Source organism: Pan paniscus, chromosome 16 (assembly GCF_029289425.2).
Source record: "Pan paniscus chromosome 16, NHGRI_mPanPan1-v2.0_pri, whole genome shotgun sequence".
NCBI lineage: Eukaryota > Metazoa > Chordata > Mammalia > Primates > Hominidae > Pan > Pan paniscus.
Genome location: NC_073265.2, coordinates 41,211,566 through 41,227,992, shown reverse-complemented (window position 1 = coordinate 41,227,992; position 16,427 = coordinate 41,211,566). Strand labels below are relative to the sequence as shown.

Sequence of the window (16,427 nt, the reverse complement as noted above, 5' to 3'; positions counted from 1 at the left end):
CCAAAATGCTGGGATTACAGGCGTGAGCCACCGCACCTGGCCTAATTTTGTATTTTTAGTAGAGACACGGTTTCTCCATGTTGGTCAGGCTGGTCTCGAACTCCCAACCTCAGGTGATCCGCCTGCCTCGGCCTCCGAAAGCACTGGGATTACAGGCATGAGCCACTGCGCCCGGCCATAAGCCCATATTTTTATCCTGCCCAAATCATATACCATTCTAACTTTTAAAGTTATGAAATATTGACATTTTCTCTTTTTCGCTACAATATATGCACTACTTTGCATATTGAATGCAATCATATTTTTATCTGCAGAGAGATGGCCCCAATTTCTCACTGCCCATAGCAATTATGTAACTACAGCAGGAGATCAACCTGCTTCTTTTGTGTTGGCCTTAGCATGGATTTGCATAATCTGTTCCAAAGTTGGGCATTATCGAAAATCTAGGCTACTTTGTTGTATTTTTTTCCCTATTAACTCTTTAGTGCAAAAGGAATCATTAGACAGTAAACACTTTGACTCAGAGGTGTCTTCTAACTTCTTTGTATCCTTCTCACAAGCCTTAGGATAACAGCACACCACAGATGTGCAATGAATGATTTCACCAAATTAGTTTTAGAGTGCTTCACTTGTTCAGGCTGTTCCTATTAATCTTGCTGTGTTTAGTAGCCAAAACAATGGACTTTTGGTGTTCTTTTCCTCATGCTTGGTTCTACTGCTTTTAGACTTGTATTTGTCTCTAGTAGCCTGCTAGACATTGCTAGACAAATTATTCAAGTTGGCAGTTTAAATAATTTTAAACTGGGTGTGATGGCTCATGCCTGTAATCCCACCAATTCAGGAAGCTGAGGTGGGAGGATCGCTTGAGGCCAAGCATTCGAGACCAGCCTGGGCAACATAGAGAGAACCTTTCTCTACAAAAATAAAAAATAAAAATTAGCCAGGTATGGTGGCACATGCCTGTAGTCCTAGCTAGTTGGGAGACTGAGGCAGGAGGACTGCTTGAGCCCAGGGGGTTGAGGTTACAATGAGTAGTGATTGCCCCATTGCACTCCAGCCTGGGCAACAGAGCGAGATCCTGTCTCTAAAAAAATAAAAAATAATAAATATTTTAAGCTTCTGTTCATATAAGGGGACTTGAAATAGAAAGAACTGAGTGAAGAAAGAAGGGTTGGGGACCATGAAGAAGCTCTCCTGCGTATTAACAGAAACTCTTACTGGCAATTGCCTATGGTAGACTATTTATATCCCCCCAAAAGCTATCCATGTCTTAATCCCTGGAATCTGTGACTGTTACCATATATGGCAAAAATGGATGTTACATTGTGGATTTTGAGGCCGGGTGCCTGTAATCTCGGCACTTTGGGAGGCTGAGGCGGGCGGATCAACTGATGTCAGGAGTTCAAGACCAGCCTGGCTAACATGTTGAAATCCGGTCTCTACAAAAATACAAAAATTAGCAGGGCATGATGGCAGGTGCCTATAATCCCAGCTACTTGGGAGGCTGAGGTGGGAGAATTGCTTGAACCCGGAAAGCAGAGGTTACGGTGAGCCAAGATCATGCCATTGTACTCCAGCCTAGGCAACAGAGCGAGACTCCATCTCAAAAAAAAAAAAATTATAGATTTTGAGATGGAGTGATTATCCTGTATTATTTGGTGGGCCCTAACTGGAATTACATATGTCCTTAGAAGACGGAGGCAAAGGGAAATTTGATAGACAAGGAGAAGGCCATGTGACCACAGATGCAGGGATTCGAGCACTCCACAAGCCAAGGAGTGCCCAACAGCCACCAGAGGCTGAAGGAGGCAATTAACTTATTCCAGAGCCTCTGGAGGGATCACAGCCCTGCTGACACCTTTATTTGACCCAGTGATACTGATGAACTAACTTCTGGTCTCTAGAACTGCAAAGGAATACATTTCTGGTTTTGTGTGTGTGTGTGTGTGTGTGTATTTTTTTTTTGCCCAGAGTCTCACTCTGTTGCCCAAGCTGGAGTGCAATGGTGTGGCCTTGGCTCACTGCAACCTCTGCCTCCCGGGTTCAAGCAATTCCCCTGCCTCAGCCTCCCGAGTAGCTGGGACTACAGGCGCTTGCCACCACACCCGGCTAATTTTTGTATTTTTAGTAGAGAGAGGGTTTCACCATGTTGGCCAGGCTGGTCTTGAACTCCTGCCCTTGTGACCCACCCACCGTGGCCTCCCAAAGTGCTGGGATTACAAGCATGAGCCACCACTCCTGGCTCATTTCTGTTGCTCTAAAGCCACCAAGTTTGCAGTAATTTGTTATAGTGGCTTATATAACAAATACAGGAAACTAATACAGTATCTCATTTCTCAAATGTTTCTATCTTTTCTTTTTCTCCTCTCCTTTTTTAGCCTATATATGTATTAAAACTCCCATTTTATTCTTTCTTTTTTTCCTAATAGGTTTTCTCTGTGGGTATCTCTAAGAAAATAACCTTTCATATTCTTTTCAGTTTCCTTAGATGTTGGATTTCAAACCAATTTAATAAACATTTAGTGGCCATCAGCTATGGGTCTGAAATTGTTTAGGTACCTTGGAGAAACATAAAAAATAAACATAAACTTCATCCTTACACATCTGTAAATTATTTGGGAAACAGTTTACATAGTACTATGAGCCACACGCCTGTAATCCTAGCACTTTGGGAGGCCAAGGCGGGCAGATTACCTGAGGTCAGGAGTTCAAGAACAGCCTGGCCAACATGAGGAAACTGTCTCTACTAAAAATACAAAAATTAGCCAGGTGTGGTGGCGTGTGCCTGTAATCCCAGCTATTCCAGAAGCTGAGGCAGGAGAATCACTTGAATCCGGGAGGAGGAGGTTGTAGTGAGCCAAGATCGCACCATTGCACTCCAGCCTGCGTGGTAAGAGCGAAACTCCATCTCAAAAAAAAAAAAAAAAAAAAAAAAACTATGAGCCATTCTGTGATCAAATCTACGAGTAAGTGCCAAAGTCAAGAAGAGCAGTAAAAATTCAGGAAAGTGGATAATCTGTGAGGGGACTGGAGGGTACTGGGTTGGTTTTACTGAGTATGTAGATTTTATTTTTTTTTGAGGCAGAGTCTCACTCTATCGCCCAGGCTGGAGTGCAGTGGTGCAGTCTCAGCTCACTGTAACCTCTGCTCCCCACCGACCCCACACTGGGTTCAAGCAATTCTCCCACCTCAGCCTCCCAAGTAGCTGGGACTACAGGTGCACGCCACCATGCCCGGTTAATTTTTGTATTTTTAGTAGAGACGATGTTTCACCATGTTGGCCAGGCTGGTCTTGAACTCCTGACCTCAAGTGATCTGCCGCCTTGGCCTCCCAAAGTGCTGGGATTACAGGTGGGAGCCACAGTGCCCAGCCTGAATAGGTGGATTTTAAAGGTAGGCATCTGAACAAAAGGAGAGGACTTCAGATTTTATTCTTGGGGCAGTAGAAATTTGGTTAAGAATTCCCTCCTCAGTTCGATTTCTTTTTGCATTATAAAAGTAATCTAGACTTTTCTTAAAACATTTCAGAAACATAAAAATTAGAATGCAAAATTCTCCCATAATCTCCAGTACTCCCAGAGAAAAGCTTTGCTAACAAGTTGAAATAGTCCAGATTTTTTCTGTGCATATGGTAATACGTTTTTATAAATATTACAGCAGTGGAATCATGCTGTAAATACTTTTTTTGCAAACTGCCATTAAAGACTTTGAGCAAAATTAAATAGAAGCCATATTTTAAGATGATTATCTTTTGGCAACATGCACATAGATGTCCCTAATCCTTTCTAATTCATTTTGAGCTGTACTGAGGGGAGAAATGGCAACAGAGGGAGTAAAGGGCTGTCATAATAGTCTGGGCAAAAATATGGGTAGGGACTATGGCAGCAGCTGATGGAATTGGGGATTGAGGACTTTTTTCTATTATTTCAAGATCTTGGGCCACATAAATGAAAACAGAATTCGCTCTTTCACCTTTGAGAGGGGAAAATATAAAAGAGTGAATTCATCCATATTTTAAGATAGTCATATGCTCTAATTATGGTACTAGTAGCTGAAAAGGGAAGAAATTGCTTCCTAAGCAGTGACAGTGAGGCTAAAATGGTATTTTGAATATAACGATGTCTTTTTTGATTACAAAAGCATTACATAATTATAAAAGCATTTGTAGAAAACATGGAAAATATTGAAAAGTCAAACAAAAAATAAAAATCACCCAAAATTCTGTCACTCAGCTGCAAACTCCATGTACATTTTGGCTTATGTCCTTTCAGACATTTTCTTGTGCAACTGTATGAACATACATATACTTAAAAAAAAAAACGAAATTGGGATAATCCAAAATACTGCTTTGTGACTGATATGGTTTGGTTCTGTGTCCCCACCCAAATCTCATGTTGAATTGTAATCCCCAGTGTTGGCGGGGACCTGATAGGAGGTGATTGGATCATGGGAGTGGATTTTCTTCTTGCTGTTCTCATGACAATTAGTAAGTTCTCATGAAATCTGGTTGTTTAAAAGTATGTAGCACTTCCCCCTTCACTTTTTCGGCTTCTCTATCATGATTGTAAGTTTCCTGAGGCCTCCCAGCCATGCTTCCTGTACAGCCTGCAGAACTGTGAGTCAATTAAACCTCTTTTCTTCATAAATTACCCAGTCTTGGGTAGTTCTTTATAATAGTGTGAGAACAGACTAATACAGTGACATACAATTTTTTTGTCGTTGTTTTTTGTTTTTTTTTTTTTTGAGACAGAGTCTCACTCTGTCGCCCAGGCTGGAGTGCAGTGGAGCGATCTCGGCTCACTGCAAGCTCCGCCTCCCGGGTTCACGCCATTCTCCTGCCTCAGCCTCCCGAGTAGCTGGGAGTACAGGCGGCCACCACCCTGCCGGGCTAATTTTTTGTATTTTTAGTAAAGACGGGGTTTCACCGTGTTAGCCAGGATGGTCTTGATGTCCTGACCTTGTGATCTGCCCGCCTCGGCCTCCCAAAGTGTTAGGATTACAGGCGTGAGCCACCGCGCCTGGCCGGGTTTTTTTTTTTTTTTTTTTTTGAGACAGTGTCGCTCTGTCACCCAGGCTGGAGTGCAATGGTGCAATCTCAGCTCACTGCAACCTCCAGCTCCCAGGTTCAAGAAATTCTCCTGCCTCAGCCTCCTGAGTAGCTGGGATTACAAGCATGCGCCACCACACCCAGCTAACTAAAACAATTTTATATAGAGATTGGGTCTCACTATGTTCCCCAGCGTGGTCTAGAACTCCTGGGCTCAAGTGATCCTCCCACCTCATCCTTCCAAAGTTGTAAGCCACCACACTCAGCCAACAATTTTTGCCTGGCAATATGTTATAAGCATCTTCCCATGACTTTGAACAGTCTTTTAAAAATCTTTGGTTTTTAAGTTAATATTTTTATTCTTCTTGTTGATTATAGTAGTGATACAATTTCATTGCAAAAGTGCGAAACAAAAAACAAAACAAACTCACAGAAGTATATAAAGCGGAACATGACAGTCTTCCCATAATCTCACCTCCCAGAGATATAGAGCTGTGCTGCATCCTGCCTGCACTAGCCCATTTAAGCTGATTGTGTAGATCTCTTCCCAAGTGTGTACAATAACTATACATTGACAGCTTGAAATCAGCCATGGCAGGAATACTTGCACCATGAAATTAGCAAACACCACACATCAGGGCTTTTTTTCCTCCCCGGAGAACTGGTTGTTAAGCTTTTACTAGCGCATCACTGTACACATCCTCCCAGACATTTACTGCATATTTAAATATTTGTTTCTGGCCGGGCACGGTGGCTTATGCCTGTAATCCCAGCACTTTGGGAGGCTGAGGCGGGCGGATCACGAGGTCAGGAGATCAAGACCATCCTGGCTAACACGGTGAAACCCTGATTGTACTAAAAATAAAAAATAAAAAAAAATAAAAAAAAAAAATTAGCCGGGCGTGGTGGCGGGCGCCTGTAGTCCCAGCTACTCGGGCGGCTGAGGCAGGAGAATGGCGTGAACCCGGGAGGCGGAGCTTGCAGTGAGCCGAGATTGTGCCACTGCACTCTAGCCTGGGCGACAGAGCGAGACTCCATCTCAGAAAAAAAATTTGTTTCTGAAAACATAGAAAACATCCAGTTTCCTAACTGGCTTTAGTGCTTCAACAATATATGATGCTCCTTTCTTCAATACACATTCATCAACCTAATCTTTTTTATTTGCTACTTAGTGTTCCACTGTGTAACTGCATCATTATAATTTATTTGAACAATTCTCTATTGATGGGTGTTTTGATGGGATCCAATTTCTGGCTATTATAAACAAAGTTTTGGTGATTTTTTTTCATCTATTTGCACATCTGTCAAATTACTTTCTTAACATCAATTTCTAGACTGGATTTTTTTTTTTTTAATGAGACAGTATCTTGCTCTTTCACCCAGACTAGAGTGAAGTGGCATAATCATAGTTCACTGCAGCCTTGAACTTAGACATGGAAATATTTAATCAAAGAGTATAGCCATTTACAGTTTAGATAGATAATACCAAATTGCCCTTTCAAAAGGCTGTCTTATTATTATTTTAGTAATAATTATTATTAAAATCTTGCTCTGTCACCTAGGCTGGAGTGCAGTGGCATGATCATGGCTCACTGCATCCTCAACCTCCCAGGCTCAAGTGATCCTCCCACCTCAACCTCCAAAGTAGCTGGGACTACAGGCATGTGCCATGCCAGCTAATTTTTAAATTTTTTTATAGAGACAGTGTCTTGGTATGTTGCCCAGGCTGGTCTCCAACTGCTGGGCTCAAGCAATCCACCCACCTAGGACTCCCAAAGTGCTGGGATTCCAAGCAAGAGCCACCACATCAGCCCTGTTGTCCTGTTTTTTTTGTTGTTGTTGTCGTTTTTTGTTTGTTTGTTTTGAGATGGAGTTTCGCTGTTGTTGCCCAGGCTGGAGTGCAATGGCGTGATCTCTGCTCACTGCATTCTCCGCCTCCTGGGCCCAAGTGATTCTCCTGCCTCAGCCTCTGAGTAGCTGGGATTACAGGCCACCACTTCCAGCTAATTTTGTATTTTTAGTACATACGGGGTTTCTCCATGTTGGTCAGGCTGGTCTCGAACTCCTGACCTCAGGTGATCTGCCCGCCTTGGCCTCCCAAAGTGCTGGGATTACAGGCATGAGGCACCACGCCCAACCTAAAAAAAAATTCTAAAGGTTAATATTGTTTTTGCAAATAGAAATTTATGACCCTGGGATATTTTTTGGCTGTTTTCCTATTAGTTACTTCTTTCTGACATTTTAGGCCCAGGATTCTAACCCATTTCCCTACCCAAATTTTGATTCTGTGTTAAGTAGCAGATAAAAAGTGTGTACATGTGTGTTTGCACATCTGAAAGTTAAACTTATCCATACATCACTATGAATCATGATTAACCTAAAATGTCACACCCATTTAAAGAAAGGAATTAATCCTGCCTGTCATTTCCTCATTGAGTAAGGAAATAAACTGCAGTCAAGGAAGTAAAATCTTCACTGGACTCTTTAGGGAAATTTCATCTTATGGAGCCCAAGAAAAAATTTAAAAATTTCCTTAAAAGGTAACAGTTACTTTACATAAATGATTACTTTATCAGCAGATGCATACAAATCAGAGTGCCTATAGTTGAAAAATATTTTCTTAGTGTTTTCTAGTCTGAAAAATACTTTTTAAATTTTTTTTTACTTGGGAAAAACACTGCCTCATTTTATCATAAGAAGTGTTTTGATTGCTATCTAAAGGCAGTATTCTTCAAGTCTCCTCTTCTCTAAGACCTCCTTCACCACCACCACACGACAATTTCTTTCTAAAGAAAAATTAGTAAGTGTATGGTGTATGTGTGAGTGTGTATGTGTGTGTACCTCATTTTACATATGATTGAGATCTCTTTAGGGTATACCATCACCATCTTGTGGCCTTTTGCCATATTACTGTTAAGGATGTTAATACTGCAATGCTTTTTTGCCATTGCAAGCATGAAATTTAGCATTATCTCCTCTTGGTAGTCCTCTGTGGGTGAGATGAAATATACTGAGGGCCAGATGCAGCCTGCGTGCCAGCAGTCCCCACCCGCCGACGAGATAGTATCTCTGCAGTTATGCTGTGTTCTCACACGATTCTAAATCAGCCAGTTGAATAAGGAAATCCAGTGAAAGATCTAATCAGAGCAGTTTTGCTGTAAAGTGAAATTTTCAGTTTTGCTTTGTGTTTGAGCCGGATCTGTTTTAGTGGTTCCTTTCTATTTGTAAAATTTTGGTTGGCAGGGAAGTCTACATTTCCTGATGTTTCTCTCTGTCTCTGTGTTTGTGCTGTTGGGATGTTTTCACATTTTTGTTTCAATATTTCCCCACCTCAGTACTATTTTATTATGTGCCTTAAAAAATTATTTTTCCATCCCCTTCTGTCACTCCTTTCCCTTTGTATTCTTAATCTATTTTTTTCCGTCCTTTCTTTCCTTCCTTATACTTCTCATTTTCAGTTTCTTTGATATCTTTTCTGCATATCGTTTTTCTTATTCAGCTTCCTCCACTAACACCCACAGCACCCTCCGTACCCCATCCTCCTTTCTTTGTTCCTTCTGATTCTTTCCTCCAGTAGTTGTTCCTGCTCTGGTGTTGAGTACGCTGACCTCATCCTGCCTGCTGCAAAGGTCTTTTTAGGACATAGCTCTCTGGTAACCCTCAAGCTTCAGGAAGGAGTCTAAAGTCTATCTATTCCAGGAAGCGGGTTCCTAAACCCAACCCTATATTTAAAAGGTTCCAAAAGGACAAACTTTGCTTCTGTCCTAAGAAATAATTTCTGACTCATTACCTTTATTCTGTTCTTTTTTTCTTCACATAAGTCTGAATTTTCTTTTTTTTCTTTTTCTTTTTTTTTTTTGAGACGGAGTCTCGCTCTGTCACCCAGGCTGGACTGCAGTGGCGCGATCTCGGCTCACTGCAAGCTTCGGCCTCCCATTCATGCCATTCTCCTGCCTCAGCCTCCGGAGTAGCTGGGACTACAGGCGCCCGCCACCACACGCGGCTAATTTTTTGTATTTTTAGTAGAGACGGGGTTTCACCGTGTTAGCCAGGATGGTCTTGATCTCCTGACCTCGTGATCCGCTGGCCTCCGCCTCCCAAAGTGCTGGGATTACAGGCATGAGCCACCGCGCCCGGCCGATAAGTCTGAATTTTCATAGGAAGCATATTGGAACCTTTTCCAAGCTTATATTTGCATGTCCAAACTCTCATTTGTATAGGGAGTAATTTACATACTAGTGCTTTGGAGATGACACTTGAATCTTATAAAAGCAAGTTGGATTAATGGTGGTGGAGGAAAGAGGTTCGGGAAAGGGGTTTGCTATCATTTTAGAAAACAGCTTACATTTAACTATGGGAAGTATGTTTTCTGTCTTTTTCTGGATACCCTGCAAATGCTTCCATGAGGTAATCAGCTCTACGTTGAAATAGCTTTTGTGGCTGGGTACGGTGGCTCATGCCTGTAATCCCAACACTGTGGGAGGCTGAGGTGGGCGGACCACCTGAGGTCAGGAGTTCAAGGCTAACCTGGCCAACATGGTGAAACCCCATCTCTACTAAAAAATATAAAATTTAGCTGGGCGTGGTGGTATGCGCCTGTAGTCCCAGCTACTCGGGAGGCTGAGGCAGGAGAGTCGCTTGAACCCAGGAGGTGGAGGTTGCAGTGAGCCGAGATTCTGCCACTGCACTCCAGTCTGGGCAACAGAGCAAGACTCTGTCTAAAAAAAATAGCTTCTGTAATTCCAACTGGTAAATAGCTCCAAACACACAAAAAAATACTTGAGGCAACTAATGTGATGCCCAGTTTATGATGTATTATGCATCCTAGATACCAAACTGGTAGGAAAATTGTAGTTCAACAAAGGATATGCTACCTAAACAAAGGTTTTTTCCTGCTTATTCTAAAACAAATACATGTTCATTGTGGAAGCCCTAGAAAATATTAAAATGAACAAAACAATAAAATCTCAGCATCCAGAGTTAACTAAACACTAGTGACATTTTGGTATCCACATTTTTTTTTCTTTTTTTTTTTAAGACAGTTTTGTTCTTGTCACCCAGGCTGGAGTGCAATGGAGTGGTCTCGGCTCACCACAACATCTGCCTCCCAGGTTCAAGTGATTCTCCTGCCTCAGCCTCCCAAGTAGCTGGGATTACAGGTGCCCGCCACCACACCCGGCTAATTTTTGTATTTTTAGTAGAGATGGGGTTTCACCATGTTGGCCAGGTTAGCCTTGAATTCCTGACCTCAGGTGATCTGCCCACCTCGGCCTCCCAAATCACTGGGATTACAGGTGTGAGCCACCGCGCCCGGCCCTTCTACTTCTAATTTTAATTTTGAATATGCTCATTTGGTACAAAATTCAAAAGGTACAGAGTGAAAAGTAATGTTTCTCTTCTCTCCTCCAGTTTTCTAGCTCCTTCTCTTGGAGGCAAGCACTGGGTCCAGCTTCTGATGCAGTCTTCCAGCGACAGTCTCTCTGTTTACATGCTAGACACACACACATATTCACATTTTTTTACTTTTATTTTTTGGAGACAGGGTCTCACTTTGTCACCCAGGCTGGAGTGCAGTGGCGCAATCTCTGCCTCATTATACTCTCGACCTCCCAGGCTCAAGTGATCCTCCCATCTCAGTCTTCCAAGTAGCTGGGACTACAGGCACATGTCACCATATCCAGTTAATTTTAGTATTTTTCGTAGTGATGGGGTTTCGCCTTATTTCCCAAGTTGGTCTCAAACTCCTAAGCTCAAGTAATCCACCCACCTTGGCCTCCCAAAGTGCTAGGATTACAGGCATGAGCCACCATGCCCAGCCTATGTTTAAATTTTAATGGTAGCTTTATATAAATATTATTCAGAATGTTTTTTCCTCCTCCTTACCATGTATCTTGGAAATAAAATATTCTTTACTAAAATTATTAGTGTGTGGTGTTAAGTTTTAAAAGTCAAATGATCCTACTAAACTGAAAATATGTTTATGTTATTATGTCTGAGCAAGTCTTCTTAGCTGTGTAGCTTAGGGCAAAGTTTCTTAGCTTCTCTGTTCTTCCTTCTCCCTTTCTTTCTTTCTCTTTCTTTTCTTCCTTCCTTCCTTTTCTTTCTTTCTTTTTCTTTCTTTTTTTCTTTCTTCTTTCCTTCTTTCTCTTTTCCCTCCTTCCTTCCTTTCCTTCCTTCTCTTCCTTCCCTCCCTCCCTCCCTTCCTTTCTTTCTCTCTCTTTTTTTTTTTCAAGGTCTCACTCTGTCACCCCGGCTGGGGTGCAGTGGCATGATCATGGCTCACTGCAGCCTTGACTTCCCAGCCTCAAATGATCCTCATGACTCAGCCTCCCAAGTAGCTGGGACTACAGGGGTGAGCCACTATTCCTGGCTAATTTTTTTGTGACCAGGTCTCACTATGTTGCCCAGGCTGGTCTTGAACTCCTGGACTCAAACGATCTGCCCACCTTGGCCTCCCAAAGTGTTGGGGTTATGGGTGTGAACCACCATGCTTGGCCCCTTCAAATTCTTGACATGTAAAATGGGAGGAATGTAATGTAATCTATGTTATAGGGTTGTTGTGAAAATGGAATAAGTTAGTTCTAGTCCACAATCCCTTTTTCAAAATTCTGAAATCCAAAAATCTCTGAAATTGTTTTCTTTTAAAAGTTTTGTTCTTGTTTTGTTTTTTTTAATGGGGTTATAAGGTAACCCCCCCCAAAATCTCTGAAATTGAGAGTTCTTTCATAACTCATTTTGGTGGCAAATGCTGACCCAAACTGATCTAAACCTATTTAAACTTTATCACTCTTAGTTTGAATTTTCATACATTTTACTGTAGAAATTTAATTTTGATTATAGGATGCTGGTCAGCCCCTGCTGGGTGTGGTAATAGAGTTTAGATACTGTATTACCTTTTTGAAATCCGGGCATGGTGGCTCACGCCTGGAATCCCAGCATACTGGGAGGCCAAGGCGGGTGGATCACCTGAGGTCAGGAGTTCGAGACCAGCCTGGCCAACATCCCAAAACCCTGTCTCTACTAAAAATACAAAAAATTAGCTGGGTATGGTGGTGTGTGCCTCTAATCCCAGCTAGTCGGGAGGCTGAGGCAGGAGAATCACTTGAACCCAGGAGACGGAGGCTGCAGTGAGCTGAGATTACACCACTGTACTCTAGCTTGGGCGACAGAGCAGGACTCTGTTACAAAAAAAAAAAAAATTAAACTGTCATCAGTAATTCCTTTTGCTTCTTTCCATTGTTGGTTTTCCTATCTCAACAGCTTTTCTCTTCCTTGGTTTAGTGGACCACCTCATTTTGGTGGACAATTCATAGACTGTAAAATATTTGAGCAACCTTACCAGTTGCTAAGGCTGCATAACAAAATACCTCAAAACTTAGTGTACTATGCCACAGCACCCATTTATGGTCTCCTGGTTACTCTGAGACAATTGAGGAAAGGCTCAGCTGGGCACTTGTGGCCTGGGCTCCTTCACTGAGGTGGCATCCAAATGGTGGCTGGGGCCAGGTATGGTGTCTTGTTCCTATAATCCCAGTACTTTAGGAGGCCAAGTACTTTAGGAGGATCGCTTGAGGCCAGGAGTTCGAGGTCATTCTGAGCAACATAGTGAGACCCTGTCTCTACAAAAAATAAAAAGTTAGCCAGGTACAGTGGCACATGCCTGTAATCCCGGCTACTCAGGAGGCTGAGGTGGGAGGATCAGTTGAGCCCAGGAGTTCAAGGCTGCAGTGAGCTGTAATCACACCACTTGACCTCCAGCCTGGGTGACAGAGGGAGACTTTGTCTCAAACAAAACAAAACAACAACAACAAAATAAATGGAGGCTGGAGTAGGAACTGTAGGAGGGCGATAACAGATGGGGGTTGGCCTGGCATCTCTCTTCATTTGGTCTCCCTGTGTGGCCTCCTTTGGGCTTTTTCACAGCATGGAGCCTCAGGGTAGTTGCACTGCATACATAGAGGCTAGTTTCCTTCGGATACCATTACTCTTTATTTAATGATAGTTTGGTGAGTACAGAATTCTAAGATGGATCGGCCGGGCGCAGTGGCTCACGTCTGTAATCCTAGCACTTAGTGAGGCCAAGGTGGATGGACTGCCTGAGCTCAAGAGCTCGAGACCAGCCTGGACAATATGGTGAAACCCCGTCTCTACCAAAATACAAAAAATTAGCCGGGCGTGGTGGTGTGCACCTGTAATCCCAGCTATGCGGGAGGCTGAGGCAGGAGAATTGTAGAACCTGGGAGGCAGAGGTTGCAGTGAGCCAAGATCGTACCACTGCACTCCAGCCTGGGCAACAGAGAGAGACTCCATCCCCCTCCCCCCAAAAATAATAATAATAATTCTAGGATGGATAATTTTCCTTCAGAATTTTATTTTATTAATTTATTTTTTTGAGACAGAGTCTTGCTCTATCTCCCAGGCTGGAGAGCAGTGGCGCAATCTAGGCTCCTGCATCCTCTGCCTCCCGGGTTGAAGCGATTCTCCTGCTTCAGCTTCCTGAGTAGCTGAGATTACAGGAGTGCAACCGCCAAGCCCGGCTAATTTTTGTATTTTTAGTAGAGATGGGGTTTCACCATTTTGGTCAGGCTGGTCTTGAACTCCTGACTTCATGATCCGCCTGCCTCGGCCTCCCAACGTGCTGAGATTACAGGTGTGAGCCACCACACCCGGCCTCCTTCAGGATTTTAAAGACAATTCCACATAATTCTAACTTTCAGAATTGTTTAGAAATCTGACAATATTTTAATTCCAGATTCTTCATATGCCAGCAGATTTTTCTCTCTAGAAACTTTTAGAATTTTTTTTTTAAACCCCAGTGTTCTGAAATTTTATAGTGAATCAGGGAATGAATTTGATAAGCTGGTCAATGTTCTTGTTTGAGTTTTACGTTCTGCTCAATTTTATGTCTCAATAACTGGGTTCCCTCTGGTTACTTCATTAATATAGTTTGAATCTTCCTAAGAAACCTTTCCTGACTAACCCCCATCTTCACTGATCATTTTCTGGCTTTCAATTTTTACTACCTCTACATAGTTTATAATTAACTTCTTTTTTTTTTTTTTTTTGAGATGGAGTCTCGCTTTGTCACCCAGGCTCGAGTGCAGTGGCACGATCTCGGCTCACTGCAACCTCTGCCTCCTGGGTTCAAGCGATTCTTTTGCCTCAGCCTCCCGAGTAGCTGGGACTACAGGCATGTGCCACCACGCCTGGCAAATTTTTTGTATTTTTAGTACAGATGGGGTTTCACCGTGTTAGCCAGGATGGTCTCGCTTTCCTGACCTCGTGATCCGCCCGCCTCGGCCTCCCAAAGTGCTGGGATTACAAGCGTGAGCCACCGCGTCCAGCCCCCCAAACTCTTTTATATGAAGAAATATGTTTGTTATTATTTTTATATCCCTATAGCACCCATTGTGGGACCCTAATTCAGTAATTCAGTAAGGAATCCAGTAAAGGCAGACTGTTAGTGAATATCATGTATCTTCCAAGAAATCAGCTGAGTATTTACTTACTGCTATAGAGAGAAACTACAAGGTTCCTCTCTTGCTCTCTTTAATTCAGATCAGCTGTTCCCTTCTAAAGGCCAACTCCTTCCACAAAGTGCTCAGAAAAGCCACATGATCCTCCTGTGGAGTGGCAGTTTACCATAAATGGAGTGAATTTTCAGTGAATATATTCTGTTTAATCAATCTGTTATTTTTCCTCTAAGTCGTTAAGGTGTTACACAAATTTAAAAACATATATTCCTTTTTGTGTGATTTGGTGTAAGTATACATTTTATACTTTTTTTTTTTAGACGGAGTCTTGCTCTGTCTCCAGGCTTGAGTGCAGTGGCGCGATCTTGGCTCACTGCAACCTCCGCCTCCCGGATTCAAGCGATTCTCCTGCCTCAGCCTCCTGAGTAGCTGGGACTACAGGTGCATGCCACCCCACCCAGCTAATTTTTGTATTTTTAGTAGAGACGAGGTTTCACCATGTTGGCCAGGATGGTCTTGATCTCTTGACCTCGTGATCCACCTGCCTTGGCCTCCCAAAGTGCTGGGATTACAGGCGTGAGCCACCGCGCCTGGCCTGTTGAGTATTTTTTTGATTACCTTGTAAAAATGTTTGTGATGATACATTAATTGTATTGTGTTATGTACTCAACCTCATTGAATCTTTGTTCTTCGGGTTCTATGGTATCTAAAAAGATATTATTCTGAGGATCTAGTTTCACCTTATGAAAGCAGAACGTTCTTTCAAAAACTGAAAGAACGAAGATAAAACCACTCTGGAGTTGTTTTATTTAATCACACACCTAATAGATGAAATTCTCAGGCCTGGTGCGGTGGCTGACGCCAGTAGTCCCAGCACTTTGGGAGGTTGAGGTGGATGGATCACCTGAGGTCAGGAATTCAAGACCAGCCTGGCCAACATGGTGAAACCCTGTCTTTACTAAAAATACAAAAATTAGCTGGGCATGGTGGTGCATGCCTATAGTCCCAGCTACTTGGGAGGCTGAGACAGGAGAATCACTTGAAGCCGGGAGGCGGAGGTTGCAGTGAGCCAAGGTCATGCCACGGCACTCCAGCCTGGGTGACAGAGCAAGACTCTGTCTTGCGGGGGGCGAAAAAAAGAAATTCTCCATTCCTGGGAACAAATGTCAAGATCATCTTTTTTTTTTTTTTTTTTTTTGAGACGGAGTCTCGCTCTGTCTCTCAGGCTGGAGTGCAGTGGCGCGATCTCAGCTCACTGCAAGCTCCGCCTCCTGGGTTCACGCCATTCTCCTGCCTCAGCCTCCCCAGTAGCTGGGACTACAGGTGCCCGTCACCATGCCCTGCTAACTTTTTAAAAAATATTTTTAGTAGAGACGGGGTCACTGTGTTAGCCAGGATGGTCTCGATCTCCTGACCTCGTGATCCACCCGCCTCGGCCTCCCAAAGTGCTGGGATTACAGGGGTGAGCCACCGTGCCCGGCCTGTCAAGATCATCTTAACATTCAAAGTTAAATTAGTTGAACACAAACCAAATAGGATTAAATTCTCCATCTCTGGGGGTAAATGAAGTTATTTAGCACTGTAAACTTTAATCAAACTGGGTGTAGTGGCTTACACCTGTAATTCCAACACTTTTGGAGGCCAAGACACGAGGATCACTTGAGGCCAGGAATTCAAGACCAGTCTAGGCAACATAGTGAGACCTTGTTTCTATTTTTTTTTTAAGTTTTTAAAAAAGTATTAAAAATAAAATAAACTTCAATCAAAGTGATAACCTCAGGTAAGAAATACTGCAAAATGATTGTGATTGATTTACCTTAAGTCCAATCTCATGTATTATATCCTTTATGAAGAAAGATAATGAGTAGAAGAGCAATGGTCAGCATAAAGTGTAGCCAAAACAAGGC

At 42.8% G+C, this 16,427-nt stretch overlaps 1 protein-coding gene across 4 annotated transcripts in view; it reads right to left on the bottom strand.

The window, feature by feature from the left end:
- MAPK6 (mitogen-activated protein kinase 6) overlaps positions 1-16,427 on the bottom strand; it is a 94,603-nt gene that overhangs the window by 75,177 nt on the left and 2,999 nt on the right. Inside the window, exon 1 of one of the 4 annotated variants that reach the window (XM_055099072.1) lies at positions 7,076-7,180. The exons of the other annotated variants lie outside the window; for them this stretch is intronic. The gene's annotated coding sequence lies outside the window, so the exon portion shown is untranslated. Of the gene's footprint in view, positions 1-7,075; positions 7,181-16,427 lie in introns of those variants that run through there. 4 annotated transcript variants of the gene reach the window in all.